Raw genomic sequence first — 9487 nt, 5'->3', positions numbered from 1 at the left:
CTCTGGCAGATTTTCATTCTTAGAATCTGTACTTTGATTAATTTGAACTTTGGGGTAGGACACTCGTTAGGTTTGCTTGGCCTCTGTACTACCTGGTCATCTCCCCAGGTGGGTGGTGGTTTACAATTGTAACCATACAGTCAATCCGTTTGCTCCCCAGTACCCATAGCAGTGATGCTGTATTAAGACAGAAATGTGGTACTAAAGAGAGGACCTGTCGCTTTTAAATGCTACAGGAAGTCTGTAGGACCGGATAAATGTCACGTGAGGTCTCTGCATCTGGCTTCAGATGAGATGGAGACATTTTATTAGGCACAGGCCAGATTGTGTCTGCTTGTGCTGTGGGTGTCTTCAAAAACATAATTGGGCCATGCCCGGTTAAATCTTTATTCCAACAACAACCAATCAGATTTTACATGTGACAGTAACCGCCCTGAACGCAAGAAGACCATTTACTGCACATTACATCATCTCCTATGAGCCATCTTGTTCATTCTGCTGACCAATTGTTCCTTTAGTGTTCACAATACAATCATTCACTTTACATTTCATTAACCATTTTAACCTTTGGAATTCATTTTCTGTTGACCACAACTGGAAACTTATGTGGCTCTTTTCATTAACTTTTGTAAGCTCCTTGTATTTACTCTGGTCCATTAATAATTAAACTATTACAATCTCCAGCCGCCTTTGGTTTCTTAAGAAAAGGTCCTCCTTGCTTGTGGCCTCGATTAGCAAGTCGTAATGTGTGTGTCTCGTGGAAAGAGAGAAATTGAACATGTGCTGATTGATTGCTTCTTGCTTTTTATATCTCTGACCACAGCCATGAAAAGTGACCACAAGCCACTGTTGGATTGCAGTGACCGCTTAGGGCCGCCATTGATATGTCTGACCATGTACAGCGAGCTGGTGCCCCCATTGATGGCCAGGTAACACTTTTTAAACTAAGGCCAGTGTTACTACTGACCGCTGTGCACTTGGACTGATGTTAGGCTTTGAGTAGCCTGAGCTGGAAGTCAGGTGCTAGGTGCCCATAGGATTGTCTCAAAGTATTTTGGTACGGAGACGCCTTTCTCTGCGGTGTCTGATGACACATTGAGACCCAGCCGCTCATTGGTCTCATTTTTTATGTGGCAAGCCCTGCCTGTTTCCATTTCACGAGAGGACAAGCCCTGGTCACACGGCTGTGTAGTGACTGACCTCGGATGGTTGCCCTAGCCTGTCTCCATTCATAGCATATGTAGAACATTCTGGAAAACTAACAGTGATAATCTGGAAATGACTCTCGCCACTGCATGCTTATTTGGAAGCGCTTTGCAAAGTGTAGCAGATTAGATTGGGGAAACGGAGCTTATCACAAATGTCGATGCACTGTGTGACTGTCGTGTGATCAGACCCTTTTCTTGAAAATTCGCATCATTACCTCATCTCTTCTATGGGGATAGTCCTTTCCTAACTTGACGGCGTCGGCTGAGACAATGCCTTGAAACACTTGAGTATTTGGCCATTATTTATGTTGGCAGGACTCCTGGTCTGTATTTTTCATGGCTTTAGCTTCCTTATACCCGTTTTGTCACATTATCTGTCCAGACAAAGAATTCCGGTTCGCTGATTTCTTCAGGTGCTCTGTTTTCCATGTGCTTGTGCTTTTTCGATATACTTCACCAAACATTACTCTTGGCTGACAAACTGCACACACCGAGTTGGAAAGATTTACATGTTTCATGAAGGACAAACCTAGAAAAGATCTGGAGATGTTCGTGTGGATCGAAGACTATTGAAGCGAAACAGCTGTTTGTGTGAATTACACGTTAATCTGCTCTGCAGTTGCACGGTCCTTGTTGGGAACTATTGGAGTACACAAGGTGACACCAGGTCACTGGGTGGTGCTATTAAATTGTCATTTGTGGAGGTTTCACCTGCTCCAGTGCGTCCTCCGTGGGCTCTCATTCTGCACCTCACATGCCACATGCCCGGTGTGACCGCATTGGGTAGTCCCTCAGCGCAAGTGGGTGCTCTTGTAGAACAAAAACCTGAAATAAAATGGCACACGACTCAGACGTGTTTTGATCCGTCTGAAGGACAGAGTAAGAAATGAGGTCTTTTTTAAGGTCATTAACAGCACTTTCACAAGCATCATTAATGGAACTCGGTCAGCATTGTGTCGAATCAGTTAATGGAGCAACGTGTGCAGCAAAATTGGGAATATGTTGACTATAATAACTTGCTAGTCTTAAGAAAGCACAAAGCCACCTCTGCATTTTGGGTGTCCTTCATTTTTGGTTTGATTGAACCCTCAGGCCTGACGTAACTGAGGACATGTCCAGCTTGCATTGTTAAAAGTCTACATTGTTAAGCATTAGCAGTAAATCCAGCTTCTCTCGGACCTTCTAACACCACCTGAAGATGTTTGGGATGGAAATCCCAGTCACTGTTAAAGTGAAAACGCTGAGATCATTCAGTGTGAGGACACAATAGCTGATCCATCCCTAGTGCAAGGAAGGTAGGAATGCATGTCGCTCTAATCATTTTACTGTCTTTGTGTTGCAAAGAAAGTGAACTAGGATCTTCCCAAATCAAGAGTTAATCGTATAGTTGGGGCAGCACAGTTAGTAGACGGGCGTATCGGTGTGGAGATTCAACTGACCTTTCACATAAACACTAATGAAGTCCACAGCGGAGTGCTGTGAAGGAGTGCGAAAGACTGATAGCCAATGAGAGGCAAGCAGAAGATTATAAATTAGCATAGCAGTGAAGAAGGAAATTAGCATAAAAGGAAACCTTTTTCTCCTAAACAGCGTTTTTTTTTCACTGCTGTATAAAATAACACAAACTGCTATTACAGTGGATTGAACTTGACTGTTGCTCTGCCATGTTTTGTTCTGAAGTCCTGCTTTTGTTTGCAAGAAATTCTGTCAGATCCCAGGTCTGAAAAATCGCGACTCTCTGAATTGGGAATATAAATCTGTTAATCTTTGATAGGGCTGTGGTGTTACTAAATTTCTCATTAACAAAACTCCATACTATACTGTATATACTCCAAGATCAATCGTGCATCATAACTCATTAAGTAGTTCTGAATGGCATAAAGATTTAAAATAAAACAAAAATTCAAAATGACGATGGCACAGAGAGCTTACATTCGAGTGCTCTGTGGCTTTAGCGAGACCAGGGCAGGGCAGGGCCGTGAGGAAGCTGGACCCCTATATCAGGTATTTTTATTTTTATATAATTTTTATATAAATTTTATATCTATTTTTTATATAATTGCTAATTGGGGTGCTGGAAAGTAGTGACATGTTGATTAGCAGGAAAGCATTTCACTGTACTCTGTGTACATGGCAATAATGATCCTATAAAACTTGTCATACGTTGAAATGTTAGTGGAGCATCGTGAAGTCCAGATAGGAGCTGAACAAGCTTGGATAGACCATTTGAAGTGGAGAAGGTGATTTTCCCACAACTGGACTTCTCCAGAGGTGCCTGCCAGTACACATTAACTAGTTAGAGGTTATGCTTGAGGTTGGTAAGGCACTAGGGTGGCCTCTCCATATTTCAAAAAAGACCTAGCAGTGCCAGAGGAGCAAAGCTGGGCTGATTCCAGGACTAAAGGGTATGAGCTAATGGAGAGACTGAAGTAGTAGGACCTTTTCACTTTAAGCAAACAGATATAAGAGGTGACAATCAAAATGTTTAAAATTATGACAGGAGTGAGTACAGTGGATTCCAACTGTTTAGTTTAAAACAAATTTTGGAACCTCAAGGGCAGATTTCACAGAAAGGTTTCGCCTCAAGCATAGACCCATAGAGACGTGTGGAACAAATGACAAAGTTACGCAGTGGAGAGCAGGACTTTAGAGACCTTCAGATCTTGGCTTATTATTTTGGACAATCTTGATGAATAGGAAGGACGGACAGATGAATGGATGGGCTTGTGGTGAATGGCCTGTTTACATCGTAATTGTTCTAATGTTCTTGAGCTATTGGACACCAGAGCTAGCTTTACAGGACTGTTTCAACTTGGCATCAGGTGTGCATCAAACTTAGAAAACCTGTTTTAGTCACCAGCGTGTATAGAAATGTAAGGCTTTGCTCAGTTTCTGAGCAACCACAATTGTGCCACTCCATTATCTACAGCTTTCTCAGATAGCATGTAACTCAAGCATCTGCTAAATTAACCTCCTGTGGACAGATTATAATACATTTGTCTACAAGGGGAAATTAAAATTTTACAGGAGTGCCAAAAAATAAGTTTGATAAAAATAAACCATAAAAAAAAAACACATAGAAAAACCTCAGGCTTGGGTATCGGAGAGCTTTACAGATGCATTTTTTTCCTTTTAGTCCTTTAAACGTATGCACAGTTTCTTGTATTAGGGACTTATCAGTCAGTTTTCACCTACCCCAGCTTACTGTCCAGAGAGTGTTTTGGGGTTAGTGTGCAGGGTCAGCTATTTGTACGGCACCCCTGGAACAACTGCAGGTTAAGGGTCTCGCTCAAGGGCCCAACCAAGTTACCAGCCCAGATCCGTTAGCCAGAGAGCCGCTGCTGGGCTCCAGATCTCATGAAAACTGGTGCCACCACCATTGATTGTCATACCTCAGTATTACAGAAATAAATCTGAAATGGTGCTGGGTTTTCTCTGGGCATGGACACGCTAGAAGATCCACAGCCACGTCCCACACTCTTATTCAGACAGCTTTGTGTTTCTGCAGAGTGGCAGCCATGCTTGATCTCTTATCAGCTCAGGGCTCACTCATAATCTTGTACGTGTTATAATTTAGCCCACATTTTAAATCCTCTTCAACTGGGCATGCCCAGCTCTCTTTAACCAGTTCATTCTCTTTACCTGCTTTTTTTCATTTTAGGGTTTCAGGGTACTGAGGTCTATTCTGGCAGGAGCCAACTCTGGATGGGGTGACCACATAATATAAAGCTCTCAGCCACACAGAGACGATTTAGTGTCAATTAATGGGCATAGACCTGGGCACAGGCTGGGAATCAAACGCAAGAGACCAGAGGCAAATATTGAAGTGAAGCTAGCATTTTTACACATTTTAATTTTTTTACTCCGCATGTCTGTGACTGGAAATAGCAGTTCAGAAATTGAATGGATGATTTATGCAAAATTACATACTGTACCTACACGAAAACGGTTTTAAACCTGCCTGATCCAATTCAAATTGAAGTTCAACTCTATTGTCATGTAGTGTCTTACTGGCATGTCTCTTCTGAAGTAATTCATATGATACCAGCAAAAGACACGTGTGTGTGTGAGATATATATACATGCATGATGGTGGCTACATTTGTCTGTTTAGCAGCCTCATGACCTGTGGACAGAGAAAAGTAAAGAGCAGGACTTTGCATGATGGGATAGCCAACCTCCTTAATAATCCGGTTTGCCTTTCTTTGGTCGCAGGTTTTAAACAACGTCTGACCTTCTTTATGATGAAGCCTGAGAGCGAGCTGAGCTGTATGGAGGAACATCCAGCTGAACGACTAACTCAGCTAAGTCCTCTTTCCTTCTTGCTAGTGGTTTAGTAATCTCTGTCGATATTGTTACATGTAAATTTACACAAATGGTGGTGTTTGCTTTTGGCGCTCTTTCAGTTTTTTTTTTTTTTTCCTCCTACTGGTTTCTTATTTTAATTCAGAATGATGTGTTTTATGTATTGATCTATTGTTCAGTGTTTAGTATTTTGTTAATGCTTTATATACATTGATTTGCTTAGTAGACGCTCTTAAGAGGTCAATGTAATCAAGTGAACATCGGTCTGGGGGTGGTTTGGGAACAAGTGTGACAAGAGAAGGTGACAAAAAATGATTGTCACCAGCAAACAGCTCAGGACCAAATACAAGTGAATTCAAACTCCTAGTTTATGAAAACATAACAAACAGCCAGTATCAGTTAGAGCAGGGGTCGCCAACCTTGAGGGTCTTCAAACGCTTCTTAAACATGTTAAGGGAGGTGGGCAGCTTGTTTCAGCAGCTAGGAGTCCCATACTGTATATAAAGAGTATGGATTGAGATTTGATTGCATGCAGAGGTGTCCTCACCAGACGCTGTTCATTAACAGACCTCCGTGTGCAAGAAGGAGCACCAGACGTGACACGTGTCTCCATATACACAGGAGCTAAGCCACTGACTGCTCTGTAGGCAAGCATTAAGGATTTGAACTTCACACATGGTGATGCCAGTGTGGTGACCCGAGGAGAGGAGTGACTTCTCTGCCTTGGCTGGTTTGAATCCACCACAGCTTGGTGATGCCAGCTGGTGCTCCTCTGCCACCAGAGAGTTGCAGTAGTCGAGACCCGACAAGACCAAAGCCTGGAACAGGAGTGGTGCTGCTTACTCACCAGATACAGTCTGGTCTTGTGGATGTTGTGTAGAGTGAATCTGCAAGACCAAGAGGCCATTTGAACGTAGTCAGCGAAGGTCAGCTGATCTTCAATGAATACCCCAAGGGTTAGCAATAATCAACCAAGCTGAACAGATTGATACACTGGGACAAAAAGGAGATCTGCCTTTGTCAAGTTGGTGCTCCTTCATCCACATTACAATATCAGCGGGACATGCAGAGGTTCTGTCCAATACTGTGTGGTCCTCTGCAGGGAATGACAGATCATCACCATAGCACAGATTAAGAGAAAACCATGGGACAGGAAGATGGGGCCTAGTGAGGAAGTGTGTAGAGAGAAGAGGAGGGGACCCAGCAACAATCCTTGGGGCACCCTTGTCCCCTCTCCTCACCAGGACACACAATAGGATCTGCCCAAGAGGTAGAACTCTTATCACATGTGAGGGCAGTCCGAGTGATGCCAAGGCCAGTGTGTGGTGGCAAGGGGAGGAGCTGATTGTTGGTAGTGATGAAGGCCGAGGAGAGATCCAACAGGCTGAGGACCAATGACATGTCGGTAGCGCCAGTCTTCTGTAACGTGTCACAAGTGATAAGCCATCTCGTGGAATGGCCCTGCTTGAAGGCTGACTGATTAGGTTTGAGATGTCTGTCCTGTAGAAGAAAGGAAGACGTCGAGGTCCAGTGTTTTAGTAAGAATGGAGAGGACAAAGACTATTCTCTAAAACTTTCTAGAGTTCAAGATATTTGATTGCCTTATTTGTCCTGTAAGTATGTCTCTCCTCTTTTCTTCTCAGATGCTGTATCCATCTAAAATGTCCCCTTGGGATTTAAAAAAATAAAATAAAAATGATTTGATCTAATTAAAATAAAAGGGGTCACGTGCTCTGTCCAACCTGCACGGTGAATGTCCTCTCCGTGCGCTTAATAAATGTCTGGAATGTCCAGCTGTTTGAGTGGTCTTAGTTTAGTCAGATTGTGTTTGTCTGAAATTGAGACTTGGGTGAACATGCGACCACACTTCTTTAGGGAATTCCAAAGGGGGTACTTAACATTTTCTTGCAGCTTTACGCTGGGCTGCGGTCAGACAGGACGCGCTCCGCAGAAACCAAGCGCCCCACACCCCCCAACCCAATTACTAGAGGCGCCGAATTTGGCTTCAGCTCTGAAGAGGAAGCGCCCTGCACGACCTCCTTCCGTCACGACCCTCGCTCCGTGCGCATCTGCGCTTTGTCAGCTCGTCCTGTTCTATTTTTCGACAGTCTTCAAACCGGAGGAAGCTGCTGAGGAGTGCGGAGTGACGTTTTCGGGGGTCGGGCGGGCGGGTGCGCTGATCTTTTTATCCCGTGTCCGCCGGGCGGCGCGCTTACGTTCGGTGGTCTGCAATTCTGAATTTTGGATGAACCCACAACGAAAACCGAATACAAAGACAGATGTTTGAAAGGAAACGCTCGATTGTTTGTATATAGCACCTCGCACGCTTCCATGATTTCACAAAGTTATTACGCGGGCTTGTTTGTCACAACACGCCATACAAACGTTTCAGACTTGTCGCCGCCTACTGTGTGGGTCCGACCTGTGCGGTTCTTTCCTCATCCACTGAGCCATTTACTGAATTCGTGCATTCGGCTTATCTCGGCTGCGTAGCGAGCAGGGCAGGAAGCGATTTTAATGCATTGAGTGTAAAACTCGCTTCATAACATTCACATTGGTTTGAATGCCTTTCTGCACACAAGTTGAGATACTTTTTTTATTTATGTATTTGTGTTTCCCCAAACTTGGAATTCCGTCAGTTGTGTCAGATCGTTTCAGATCAGTTCCTGGTGGTGATCTCGGCTAACGCATCAGCCCAGGATGAGGATTCATTTCTCATGGCGTTTCAATGGCGGCTGTACTGGCAGGCTGGAGAAGGCGGTCCGATACAAAGATAACAACAACAATTACTAAAGACACCATTGCACATTTCATTAGCTTGACCCCCTGGGACCCGCAGGAAAGTCACACGCGGGCGGAGGTTCAATAAGCAGCCCCCCGCTCCGGCGAGTGAAGGTCGTGGGGACGGCGAACGTCTCTTATCTCCTCTCCCAGGATGGTCCTTGGAGGATTTGTCTGAATTTGGGCTCTTCGCTGTCAGTGGGCGAGCGTCCTAAAAATCCACATGAGAGGAGAGACAAAAATAAATAAATAAATAAATTCAATTAAACACAAGCTGGCAGTGGCAATGAACTCAAAAATAAGAAAGCTGTGAACTATCTGATACAGAACTCAATATCGCCTAATAAAATACCAAGAGTTTGTATTTTATGATTTCAGTCTGTAATACGTTCTTCTTCCTTATAAGTGGCTCATATTAATAGTAATAACGATATGGAGAAATCAAACGCGTATCCTTTTACTTTGTATTCATATCCGTTCAGGTGAGCATAAATATATTACAGACCTCGACAGTATGTTTAAATGGGCCAGAAGGTTCTTTGTTTGCTTTCCTTGTATTACAGGACTCGTCCGTCCGTGTTCTGAATCTGCTCGGACGGGGCCTGTCCGAGCCGCACGGTGCAAAGAAGCACCATAATCCGAAACCTCCGTGTACATATATTAAATAGTGCCTTAGATGTGACAAGCACTACGTTTTAGACAGGTGTGGAAGGCAATACCTAATCAGAATGAAGCGATAGATTTGAAATAATAGAAAGAAGATCGGAAAAGGCACTATATCACAGAAACGTAAACATAATATGATGTGAAAGGCACTACATAATTGATAATCTACTACATCATAAACCTGTAGACGGCGACAGATGGTTGTGATAGGCGCTCTAATGATAGACCGGAAAGGCGCTATATGATGGATCTGTAGATATGAAAGCACAACATAATAGATTAGTGGGAAAGGTTTTAAAATATAGTGCCTCTCCTGTCCGCTTAATATAAATTGCATATGAACATGTGTGTAGTACTAGGATGTTGTACCGTGTTAGCCATTATGAATGTAGTGAGAAGTCAAGCAAAATGACACCTTTTATGGGCTAACTAAAAAGATTATATTATGCAAACATTCCAGGCAACTCGGGCATCGAAAGCTTGCATATTGTAATCTTTTTAGTTAGCTCATAAAAGGTTTCATTTTGC

The sequence above is a fragment of the Polypterus senegalus genome, chromosome 10, assembly GCF_016835505.1.
Source record: "Polypterus senegalus isolate Bchr_013 chromosome 10, ASM1683550v1, whole genome shotgun sequence".
NCBI classification, from domain to species: domain Eukaryota; kingdom Metazoa; phylum Chordata; class Cladistia; order Polypteriformes; family Polypteridae; genus Polypterus; species Polypterus senegalus.
The sequence above is the reverse complement of the archived record's forward strand: the minus strand, read 5'-3'. Positions refer to the sequence as shown.